General features: G+C 37.4%; 2 protein-coding genes across 13 annotated transcripts in view; one reads left to right on the top strand and one right to left on the bottom strand.

The window, feature by feature from the left end:
* Positions 1-13,105, bottom strand: part of LOC145520800 (uncharacterized) — a 319,869-nt gene that overhangs the window by 43,188 nt on the left and 263,576 nt on the right. The gene's annotated exons all lie outside the window — the stretch shown is intronic.
* Positions 1-13,105, top strand: part of CNTN6 (contactin 6) — a 236,222-nt gene that overhangs the window by 44,442 nt on the left and 178,675 nt on the right. The gene's annotated exons all lie outside the window — the stretch shown is intronic.

Below are 13,105 nucleotides of genomic sequence, written 5' to 3'. Positions count from 1 at the left end.
CGTGTATTTAATGAAACTTAAAAGGAGCTTACAAAGTTAAATAAGTAAATAAATAAAAAACAGGACCTACAGCACTTAGTGATGCAAGTCAAATGTATACTGTACTTCCTCCAGCACATGCACACAACATAATAACATGGAGAAATGTGTGCTTATATGGAAAGGAAGAACACAGAGTGACAAAGATTGTGTGCTCCTTATTTTATCAACTGTGTGATCATAGGCAAGTCACAGTCCTCTGAACATCATCCTTCTTATCTGTCAAATGGGCATAATATCAATATCTACAGGGTTGTTATAAGAATTAAAATGCATTAAAAATATTTTCATACAGTGCCTACTCTGCAGTGTGCGCTGATCATATGTTTGTTGCTGTTTAGTCACTAAGTTTTGTCCGACTCTTCGTGACTGCATGGACTGTAGCCTGCCAGGCTCCTCTGTCCATGGGATTTCCAAGGCAAGAATATTGGGGTGGGTTGCCGTTTCTTTTCCAGGAGATCTTCCTGACCCAGGGATAGAATCCACATGTCCTGCATTGGCAGGTGAATTCTTTACCCCTTGTCTACAAGGGAAGCCCTGCTGATTATATATAGTTATCATTATTCTAGGAAATCATCCCATCCTCCCCACTCATGCAAAGAAACAATTAACTCACATTGAAAAGCAATTATTTCACTTCTACAGGGATTGCAGAAAATCAGAGAAAAGGCAAAAACAGGCAAATTTTGCTATTTCCACCAGGCTTCTTGAGATGTGTAGTCTGTATATACTAAAATTTACACCAGAATACAGGAGAAACTGGAAGGAAGAAAAAGGAATGAGCTTTTTTCTATGAAGTATTTGAGGCTTGTCTTCCCCAACATTTCCAAAAAAACTGTCTATGAAAAAATTCTTATTTCATGAGATGCTCTTAAAAAACATTGCCTTCAACTAAGCTTGGAAAACACTGAGTATTAGATTGCCTGTTGCCTCTTAAGGAACTATTCTTATTTTAGTGTAGAAGTGTCTGAGAAATTTGGAACACCTCCAATAAAAAGAAGCATTGCAAAAATATGCTGAGCAAAGTGTTGTGGGTTGAACAGTGTCCTTCACAACATTTATGTCCACCTACTAAGAATGGGATTATATTTGGCAATAGGGTCTTCAAAAATGTAATTAAGGATATTGAAATAAACTCATAACAGATTTTGATTGGGCCCTTAATCCAATGACTGAAGTCCTCTTAGAAGGTGGTGAGGTGAAGATGGACACAGAAACTGAAGTGATGCCAAGGAATACCAAGGATGGCTAACAAAAACTTGAAGCTAAGATGAAGCCACAGGATAATTTCTGGAAGCCTCAGACTCCCCAGAATGAATGAATCCTAATGATACCTTCACTTTAGATTTTAAGGCTTTTGGAACTGTGAGAGAATAAATTTGTTGGTTTGAACCTCTCAGTTATTGGTCATTTGTTATGAAGGCCTATGAAACATGTAGATGGTATTCCAAAATGGCCATTTACAAAATGTGGAAAATGCTATTAAATATAGTTCAAAAAAAGCTTTTTATCTCTTCTGCCCATTTGTTTTGGTTCCATTTTTTAGTGATGAGGGGGTGATAAATTGCACAAATGCAGTAGAGAAAAACACTGCTAAGCATTGTGTGCATCTTCAGTCACTCAGTCATGTCCGACTCTTTGTAATCCCCTGGACTGTTACCTGCCAGGCTCCTTTTTCCATGGGATTTCCTAGGCAAGAACACTGGAGTGGGTTGCCATTTCCTACTCCAGGGGATCTTCTCAACCCAGGGATGAGACCCGTGTCACCTGCATCTCCTGCACTGGTAGGTGGATTCTTTACCACTGAGCCACCAGAGCAGCCCCAAGCATTGTGATTAAGAGCTAAATTATGACTCAAAAGTGAGTTCTCCAGTGTGATTGAGGAACTGAATGTGTAATTGTAGTGAATTTAAATAGCCACATTTGGTTAGTGCATACGATATCTAGAAGATTGTGGTGTATCTTTGCTTACCAAATTTTCAAAATCTAGATTCTGAGTATGTGGCCAGATGACAGGAAAATAAATATTTGTTAAATTAAAAAAAAAAAAGAGTTCTCCATTAGTTTTTGGTGGTCACTTGTGCTCTTGTCAACAAAAGTCCTTCACATTTGTAAATTATCAGTATTTGTGAAAAGTTTATAAAACAGTCATCTTCTCCCATGCTACCTCTAGAAGAAACAAATAAAAGAAATGATAAAATAGATAATAACCATTATGCAATAGCAACAATAGCAATGTTTGCTGAAAGTCAGTTAGTCTCTCTGCTTAGCTTTAGAATCAGCATGGAAAGTTAAGATTTCTATGTTTTAGGGATAAAGATCTAGAATAGGATTTTGTTTTCATTTCTTTGTCTAGAAAAGAATAAAACACATATTTTTAATCCAGTCCTTTGTGGAAAAGGATTCTGTCATTACCATGTGAACTGAGTCTAACAGTATATGTGACCCTTGTTTGGTCACTGGTCAGAGAAAACACCACAAAAGCAGCAAAAGAGACAGCTAAACTCATGGCATCAGAAGAAGCCAGACATCTGGACTGTTTGAGGTCTGATAGGCAAATAAGGAACAATTTGCCCTAAGTCTAGTTCCTTCTTGTAATTGAAATGAATACCTTGCCTACCATATCAGTAAACAAAGGATGCTGTAGCTCTCAAGCCACTCCAGCCACCCCCATGGTGAGCCCTGAGGGAACACTTGTTGGAGACAAATGGCTGCACATAGCCAAGCCCTCAGTCACTGCAGCCACAACGGTGCACCCTGAGGGGACTCAGGATGGGAAAGAACAGGATACTAGCCCTAGATACTCAGGGTGCATATCAAAGGCGTTGATTTCAATGAGCCCAGACTCCTGCATGTCCCCATACAGGAAAAACAGTGCTAACTTCATTAACTTGAGATTTCTGGTTTTCTTTAATTAACAGTAATCTGTTGATGTTTCTACCACCTGGTCTTTGTTGCAAAAACCCCTGTTTATCCTGGCTCTTCCCTTACTTTTTCAGAGTAGTCCTCAGACAATCTGCCAAATAAAACATAGCTCAACTTTTAGGTTGTGCATTTTTTTCCAGTTGACATTTTTATCAGGAGAGCACTTCAAATCTGGACTCTCTGTTAAGCTTCTTAAATACAAGCATCGCAGCTACTGCTTGCTGGCATATTTGCATGGAGAATTTGGACACGTTTTTCAAACTGAAAATACGATCACAAACTTAAATTATGTTTATGGCTCCCCAAAGCTCTCAGGATTAATTTCTCATTCTTTAAGGTGGCTAAAGGGGCTCTCTTGACGTCACTTTGGATATCTATCTCTCTAGCCTCATTTCTTCATAAAATGTTAACTCTTTCCTTAACAAGAATTACGTGAGTTCTCAAATTCTTGATTTCTCACAACTCAAGTCATTTGCATTTACTTACTCTTTCTTCTTTTTAAGTAATCTCCCCATCCCTAACTCTCATACTCATGGCTTCTGATGCTAGACTGATAAGTGTCAAAATTCTACCCTGTGTAAAATGGGAGAGAATTTGCATTTTCTTCACAGAGTTGTGTTAAGAAGTAAATAAGATAATTCATGCCAAAGTTAATACATGTAACAGTAAATAAATTTTCAAAAATATCATCATCGTCATCATCCTTCAAATCCTACTTGGGATAAAATTTGTACTGGAAAGCATTCTCTGACTTTATAAGACTAAATTAGATGAGAACTAACAATAATTATAGGAACAATTCAAACATTAATTCTCTTATATTCATTAATTCAAATTCTAGAAAATTTGGCTAATAATCATAATATGAATAATCATAAATATAGGAAAGGCATTTCTTATTTCAGTTTTTATAGTAGAAGACCAAAATATAGGACAATGTAGGTATTTTCAATTAGATATACCAGTCATATGATGGATTATGAAACTTTCAAAAAGTATATTTCCATTAAAAAATTAAATTTACAAGTGCTAATTAACAGCAGGGGAAATGCATGTGTCATATTTTTAACTGAATAATAGCAGATACTAAAAATTAACAGCATAGTACAGCAAAACATCCTGGAATTATAGGTACCACTACCCTAATGCGCTTCCCTGGTGGCTCAGAGGTTAAAGCGTCTGCCTGCAATGTGGGAGACCTGGGTTCGATCCCTGGGTCGGGAAGATCCCCTGGAGAAGAAAATGGCAACCCACTCCAGTATTCTTGCCTGGAGAATCCCATGGACGGAGGAGCCTGGTGGGCTACAGTCCACCAGATCGCAAAGAGTCGGACACGACTGAGCGACTTCACTTTCACTTTCACCCTAATAATAGTTTGCAAAACCACAATTGGGTATTTGTTCTTTCATATTTGAGTCTTGCAAATATTCTAAAATGAGCATGCGTGTTCAGTCGCTCAGTTGTGTCCGATTCTTTGGGGCCCGATGGACTCTAGCCTGCCACACTTCTCTGTTCATGAGAGTTTCCAGGCAAGAATACTGGTGCTGTGCTGTGCCTAGTCGCTCAGTCGTGTCCGACTCTTGGCGACCCCATGGACTGTAGCCCTCCAGGCTCCTCTGTCCATGGGATTCTCCAAGCAAGAATATTGGAGTGAGTTGCCATGCCCTCCTCCAGAACATATTCCCATCCCAGGGATCAACCTTCCCAACGCAGGTCTCCCTCATTTACCATCTGAATACTGGAGCGGATTGCTATTCCCTCCGCCAGGGGATCTTCTTGACCCAGGGATCAACCTGCGTCTCTTATGTCTCCTGCATTGGCAGGCAGACTCTTTACCACTGAGTCACCTGGGAACCCCCACTATAATGATCATCTATTTTTACATAATGGCATAAAATTAAAACTTTAAACGATACAGGTTGAGTAAAGAAAATTTTTTCCTACGTATCCAAACCAGTCCCTGTCAATGAGATACCTGATGTATTTCTCTCCGCTAACTTTTCACCTATGTTGACGAACATGGAAACAAGTTGGTAAATAGCATAAAGGGGAAAACACGAATATAAAAGAGGAGAAGAAAATGCCTGATGCATTCTCATCATTGTGAAATGTTTACAAAGTCAATATAGCATCACAGGATAAACTGTTTATGTTCAAACACTGGAGGAAAAAAAAAAAAAAAAGAGGTAAAATTCAGAACTGGTTGCACCTTGAAAGAATAAACAGAAAATGTCAAATGCGTCTCTCACATAGGCAATCAGCCAGTTTCTCTACTCATAAAAGAAAAAAAAAAGTCTTTTGTTGATTATGAGTTTGAAAAAATAAACTGAACTCATGTTTGTCATTTCTATAAACTATCCCTGTCATTTAATCTTTATATTGGGAGGAAGACAATATAGCTTAATGGATCAGGGGATGCTATTTCATTTCTTATTTCATATTCAAGTTTGCTCTAGTGTAATTATGGTGTTTATGAAGCTTAAACCAATGTAGCAAGAGAGAAATAAAGAGAATAAGTATTCATCTGCTCTAAGGGACACTTCATGATAAGAAAGATCACATTGGAAAGTATACGAAATGCATGAGAGGTTTTTATCAACCAATAATTTTAAATTTATAAGAAACATTCATTGTGATAAATTGGAAAAAATATAGATCTATTTCTAAGTAAATAAATTTTCAACTAAAATGGGGAAAGCTTAGCAAAAATGTTTCAGTTACAGGGAAAGAGAAGCAAAATGAAAACACAAATACCTCACCCCAATCTGTGAGAAAAGAACAGAAAAAGAATCAGGAAATTATAAATGAGCAGATCTGCCCTTGGCTCTAGGCAAGATCTCTAAGACAGTAATAAGGAATGAGGTTACCAAACATCCAGAGAGAGATGAGCTGATAAAACTTAATCAGGCTAGTTTCACAAAGGGCAAATCTTTTCTGACAAATTTGGTGGCATTTTTGCGTGGCACAGAGGGCAGAAAAAGTACGTGACTAGAATTAGAGATAGAGTTTGAAGTGAAACGGCAGAAAGGCATAGATGACACTTATGGGAATGAGGTACTGTTTTAACTTTCCAAAGGAGGCCTCTTGGGTGACACTTAACCCCAAACCCACTGATTTCATTAAGATATTCATGCTGGTTATAAGGACAGGCAGGACTGATAGATTGGAATGCTTTGTTGTGACACTGTTACCAAAATTATGTGTAATCACCAAATAATACACATTTGGAGTACTATGTCTGCTATCCACAGATTTTTAGATTGCTTCTTTCAGCTATTTATTTTTCTTTTTTCCAAATATTCTTTTTTTTTCTTTTTTTGGTTTGTTATTGTTATATAAATGGAATCGGTGTCATTTAAGCAGACACCATCTTATCTAAGAGAGCAACCAAGGAGGCCACTGTAATATCTCCATGATAATAATGGGTTTCAAGGGGTTTTCTAACATCTTCACTCCGGGACATTTTAGGAATGTGCTTTTTGGTGCTTTGTGTACTTGACAGCATGCTGTTATTTTTCAAAGGTTAATGTTGAAATGCTCTAAATTGGGCAAGTAACAGGGTCAAAGACCCAGAAGTTCAAAAGACAGAATCTAAGTTTGCCTCTCAGTTGGCCCTTCAGCCTACAAATAAACTTGTTCCTTTCATCCTAAAAATATAAATAATCAAAACTGAGGCACACATGTACCAAGAGTTCTAGGCCCTGCTGTTATCTCTGCTCGGCTCTCTATTTCTCTTTTTGCCATCTGATATCTTTGTAGTATGGTATATACAATGCCACAGTTTTCTCTCAGTTCTGAATTTATTTTAAACTTGTCCTTTAATGTCTCAATCCATCTTGACTTTGAAAATGAAATTTCTTCAAAAGAAGAAACAAGAGACATTCTGATGATCAACACTTTGTTGTCATCCTTATTTTTCATTATTACTCTCTAACATATGACAATCTTAACTACGTTCTCTATTAAAAACTCTCCTTTCTCAGCCTCCCATGAGTGTGATGGATAGATAATGGCTCCAAAAATGTCCACGCCCTATTTTCTGGATTGTGTACATATGTTAGAATACATGGTTAAGGGGGATTAAGGTAGAAAATAGAATTAAGATTGCTAATCATTTGATCTTAATAGGGAGATTATCTTGGATTATCTGGATGCATCCAGTGTAATCATAAGCATCCTTAAAAGTAGGAGACAGACATGAGTCAGGAAAATGCGACTAGGGAAGAATAGCTGGAGTGACTTGATAGGAGAAGGATTCAGTGTACTGTTGTTGGCTTTGAAGATGGAGATACGGGTCCACAAACCAAGGAATGGACAGTAGCCCGTCAAGCTCCTCTGTCCATGGAATTTTCCAGGCAAGAACACTGGAATTGGTTGCCATACCGTCCTTCCAGGGATCTTCCCAACCCAGGGACCGAACCCACATCTCTTTTGTCTCCTGCATTAGCAGGCAGGTTCTTTACCATTAGTGCCAGCTGGGAAGCCCCCAAAATTAACCCATAGATATATGCAAATGTGTTTCTCATGGCTAAATCTTATGGTGTGTGAATTATAATTCAAGAAAGCTATTCCAAAAAAGGCCAAAACAAAAACCTGTTTTATCCATAAGGGAAAAAAAGAAAAAAAAAAAAAAATAGCATTCCACTGGACAGGAGTCATTTGCATTTCAATGGTTAGAATCATTTGCATTCTTAATAGTTTTCACTTCCTTACATTGTCATCAAATAGATTAGAGACACCAAAAAGCAATATTAACCCAAAAAACTTCAGTGAAGAGGACACCAGTCAGTAGTCTTTTCATGTCCATTTTGAAATCTTTCACATATATTCCTGGTTTGTCCTGTCACAACACATACCTCTTGCCTATTCACTTTTTTCATTCTCCTGATGATCATTTCACATATTATCATCTCTTCTCGAAACCTCCTATACTTCCTCTCCCATCATCGTCTTAGCTAATGATTTTCCTTTCTCCTCCCCAAGAAAGTAAGAAAAAACTTCAGAAGATTATTTTAACAGATTAAACCCCACTTACATCAGTACATTTTCTGTCTCTATTTACCCTGCCTTCCTTCCTTTCATTGTGGGAAAAAACCTTTCTAAGGTCAATGACCTAGATCCTTCCCCTGTCACCTCCTCAAGGGCATCACTCAATTGTCAAGGAAGAATGCCTTAAAATTCCAAAACATGAATCTAAATATATACAAAATTTCTTGTATAATTTTATTCTCTAAAACCACTTTGACTGCTCTGTAAAATGATTCTCTGCAGTGAATGGATGCTTCATTTATTTACTCATTCAAACTTCCATTCACATCTGCATGATTACAAAAAATATGGGGTATGTAGCTAGCAACTCATAAAAAATTGTGTCTAAATGAATGTTTATTCAATAAATGAAAGAAAAATGAATTAAACTTGTTCTACTTTCTCATCTCCTTTCATCCTCACTGCCCTTAGTCTTTCTTCTTCTCCATATCCCTTCAACAGTTAATGACTTCAACTAACATGTATTGCATTCACCTACAATAGCTAGCTCAGAGTAATCTTCAATGTTCTCTTCATCTCTCATATCCAATCAGTTATACCATTCTGTTAGTACTGCCTCTAAACACTTCAAAATAGCTCATTTTCTTCTCATTCTCTTCATTGGTACTGACAAGGCCCAATCATCTCAGTGTTTTCAAATGTTTGATAAATAAATTTTCTGATCTCTGGTTTCTCTTTCCCTGTCCTTCCCCCCAGTTAGTTATACATCTAAGCATGTCATGCTTCTGCTTATAACTGAAAACACTCTTATGTTTTCTGACTTTTACACATCAGGTTCAAACCTCTGTCATATTACTGATCTTTCAAAACTGTTCTATATCTACAATGCCATCCTTGTATTTCATTACTCTCCTCCTTTCCAGACCAGTTACATATTTTGAATGAGAAGTATTTTCACATCTTTATTCAACCTATACTTACAGAGTTTCCTTACTGTTTATTTCCTTATCTTTCAAAGACATTCTCATTCTTCTATATTTAGTTCAAATATTGCATCTTTTGTCACTTGCTCATAACTTCTAGGTAAAAGGAATTCCTTCTCTGGACTTCCTTAAAATTATATTTATGCTTTTGGTAAAACACTTATCCTGTACTATTGCAATTAGTTAATTGCTTTTATGTTTCTTCCTGGAGTATATCTCATAGTGACTTAGAGTATGTGTTCTGGAGCCAGACTGCATAAATTCAAAATTGAATTCCCACATGCTTTAGCTGCTTGCTATTAAGAAAGTTAATTAAGTTCCTCAAACCTCTATTTCTATATTCTTATAATGGGAATATTAGAATCTAAGTGACAGAGTTTATATAAGTGAGAAAGGGAATATTTCCTGCCGTATCAGTAAACAAAACTGTCATGGTCATCAGTGATTCCAGCCCTCCAATGTGAGCTCAAGGGGACTTAAAAAGGAGAAAAATTCCCATGATCTAACAATAGTTAGGTTGCAGCCACTCCCTACAGTGAACAGTTCTGTCAGGTTTCCTTGATGCTGTCTCCCAGGTCTGAAGTCTTAGAACATAACTCTCAACTTTTAGGTTGCAACTAGTTTTCAAGTCAGCATAAGGATAGAATAATTCCAATAACAGCTCAACTTTGTCTCTGGCTCTTATATATGACAAAACTGCCCTTATTGGATTGTAAACTTTTTGAGTGCAGTGCATTTATTTATGTTTGCATTGTCAGTGCATAACAAAGATTTAACACATAATCAGAGCTAGTAAGTGTGGTTGACTTTACTTATGTTGGATCTTTATCACTGTGTGTTAGTAGTATCAAAACAAGAGATGATATAGAATTTATTTGGGTTTGGATTTAAAATGAAGATATCAACAGAATGTGAAGTATATGGTAAGGCACCCTTATTATGATTTATTACCTGTGTGCCATTTCCAATATACCATATAATTTCCAGTCAGGTTTAATGCTTAACTTTCAAATTAGTAGGTCACCACAGATGCCTGAGTGGACTGAAATACTGCAGGTCTCCATTGTTAAGCCATATATATACCATTAGGTCATTATGTTAGAGTAACTTAAAAAAAAAAAATAATAATAATAACCAGAATGATTCCATTAAGTTCAGAGCAGACTGTCAAGTAAGGATTGTCTTATCAAATGTCTGTTGCATGAAACATTAAGCATGGCTCCTCTTCAGTCTTCTTAGTCACTCAGTCGTGTCTGACTCTGTGTGACTTCATAGACTGAAGCCCGCCAGGGTCCTCTGTCCATGGAATTCTCCAGGCAAGAATACTGGAGAGGGCTGCCATGCCCCTTTCCAGGTGTCTTCCTGATCCAGGGACCAAACACTAGTCTCCTGCATTGCAGGCAGACTCTTTACCTCCTCGTCAGACTCCTCCTCTTCAGAACTTTAATGTTTACTTGAATAAGGAGTCACTGATTATCCAGGTGTAAAATAAATGCCAAAGTCAAAGTATGGCTTGAATTTAATTACTGTTTGAAGTTAATGCTAATTTGACCATATACTTCACCCCCCCCCCCAGCTTTACTGAGATATAATTGACATTGCATAAATCGAGATATAAGTGTTGTGTAAGTTTAAGGTATACAATGTACTGATTTATTGTATGTATTTATTGTGAAACGATCATCCCAAAAAGTTAGTTAATACATTCATCACCTCACATAGTAAAACTTTTTTATGTACTACTCTTAAGAGCTTGCTTAGTCTCATTCAGTCATGTTCAACTCTGTGTGACCCTATGGACTGTAGCCTGCCAGGCTCCTCTGTCCATGAAATTTTCCAGGCAAGAATACTGGAGTGTGTTGCCATTTCCTCCTCCAAAGGATCTTCCCAACCCTGTGTGTCCTGCATTGCAGGCAGATTCTTTACCTGCTAAGTCACTGGGGAATTCTCCCCCAAAATACTGGAGTGGGTTACCATTCCCTTCTTCAGGGGAACTTTGCAACCCAAGGACTGAAACTGGGTGTCCTGCATTGCAGACAGACTCTTTACAACAAAGATTCATACATGTTGTTATAAGCATCAGCATTTCCTTCTCCTTTATGACTGAAAAATATTTTATATATGTGTATGTGCTCAGTTGCTCAGGTGTGTCCTGTTCTTGCAACCCCATGGACTATAGACCGCTAGGCTCCTCTGTTCATGGGATCTCTGAGACAAAAATATTGAAGTGGGCAGCCATTCCCTTCTCCAGGGGAGGTTCCCAACCTGGGGATTGAATCTGTGCATCCGGCATTGCAGGCAGATTTTTGACCACATGAGTCACTTGGGAAGCATTCCGTGTATATATATATATTTTTTTTTTTTAATCTATTTTTTAATCTATTCATCCATTGATGGATATTTAGGTTGTTTTAATGTCTTGTCTATTGTAAACAATACTGCAATAAACACCACAACCTACATTTTTGAAACAATCTTCAAATTTATCTGTAGAATATATTGAATATTGCCATTCTAAAACCATTACTAGAATAAAATTCTCTTTATACTAGAATTTAAAGACTGATGAGTCAACAAAAAAAAAAAAAAGAAAGAAAGAAATCTGTTTCTGCACCCCAGCCCTCACTACCAAGCCACATCAGTATGTTAGTTAGTGTTAGTCATTCAGTCGTGGCTAACTCTTTGCGACCCCATGGACTGTAGCCCTCTGTCCATGGGATTTTCCAGGAAATAACTGGAGTGGATTGCCATTTCCTTCTCCAAGGGATCTTCCTGACCCAAGGATTGAACCCAGGTCTCCTGCATTGAGCTACCAGGGAAGCCCCAACTATTTATTAGACTATATCTAGTGGTCCATGGGGTCGCTAAGAGTCGGACACGACTGAGCATCTTCACTTTCACTTTTCACTTTCATGCATCGGAGAAGGAAATGGCAACCCACTCCAGTGTTCTTGCCTGGAGAATCCCAGGGACGGGGGAGCCTGGTGGGCTGCCGTCTCTGGGGTCGCACAGAGTCGGACACGACTGAAGCGACTTAGCAGCAGCAGCAGCAGCAGCTATTTATTAGACAACTAAATCTATGACCCTGAGGAGCCATGAAAATCAACATCTGCAAATCTGAACTCTTTGTTTTCTTTTTCCGTTTTGAAAAATAATATGTTTCTGAGCAATTTTTAATGTTTTCTTTCTACCATTCTCCCAAATTCAATAAGTTGACAAATCATATTTTTTAAAATTTTTGCTTTTCATTCTTACTCTCACTACCTTAGTTTAAGATGTATCTCTCTTATTGGACTATTGCAATAATCTCATAACTATATTTTAAACTCTAGCTTTATTCTTTATTATCCAATATAATTGATTTTTTTTTTGTTTTTTTCCCCACTAAAAATTAACTGATATATCTACCTTATACAAAACCTACCACAAGCTAAGCATCAAGAGATAGAGGGGAAGACTTCCCTGGCAGCCCAGTGGTTAAGACTTTGCTTTCCAATGCAGAGAGTGCAGGTCCGATCCCTGGTCAGGGAGCCAAGACTTCACATGCCTTGAGGCCAAAAACCAAGACATAAAACAGAAGCAATATTGTAACAAATTCAATAAGACTGTAAAAATGGTTCAGATGAAAAAAATCTTTTATAAAAAGAGATAGTGAAAATTCCAGGGCAGAGATCTATAGTCAGATTTAAGACTCATGTTTGCCTCTGATTCTTAAGGAAAGCACTTGACCTCACTGGAATTACTTTTCATCCCCTGTAAATTAGGTGGAAATTTCTCTGATATACATTTTTTTCTATTACAAAATTTTGTGAATTACTTAGAAGAACAAGGGAAATTAGTGAGAGAAAAAAAATAGTGTGTGTGTATGTGTGTAATAAAGAGAGATTTTCTCTTTATAGAAATTTAATTCCAGGGAGGACTTAACCAACCTTAGTCTAGCATAGCTTCTGCAGGTTAAAGAAATTGGTTTGGAAACTAAGGCAGAGGTTTAGTAAAAGAAAATAAATAAAGCGGAGAGAGTAGAGCTGTTTTACTCCTGGAAATACACAGAACTCCAGTGGATATACCACAGGGTGTACAACTTTGGAGTTGGTGTCAAACCTCAGTTTGAGTACCATCCTGGAATATCACTAGCTGTGTGATCTTGATCAAATCATTTAACTTCTGTA

Source organism: Giraffa tippelskirchi, chromosome 9 (genome assembly GCF_054371585.1).
Source record: "Giraffa tippelskirchi isolate mGirTip1 chromosome 9, T2T-mGirTip1v1.2.pri, whole genome shotgun sequence".
Lineage (NCBI taxonomy): Eukaryota > Metazoa > Chordata > Mammalia > Artiodactyla > Giraffidae > Giraffa > Giraffa tippelskirchi.
This window is presented reverse-complemented; position numbering and strand designations above follow the sequence as displayed.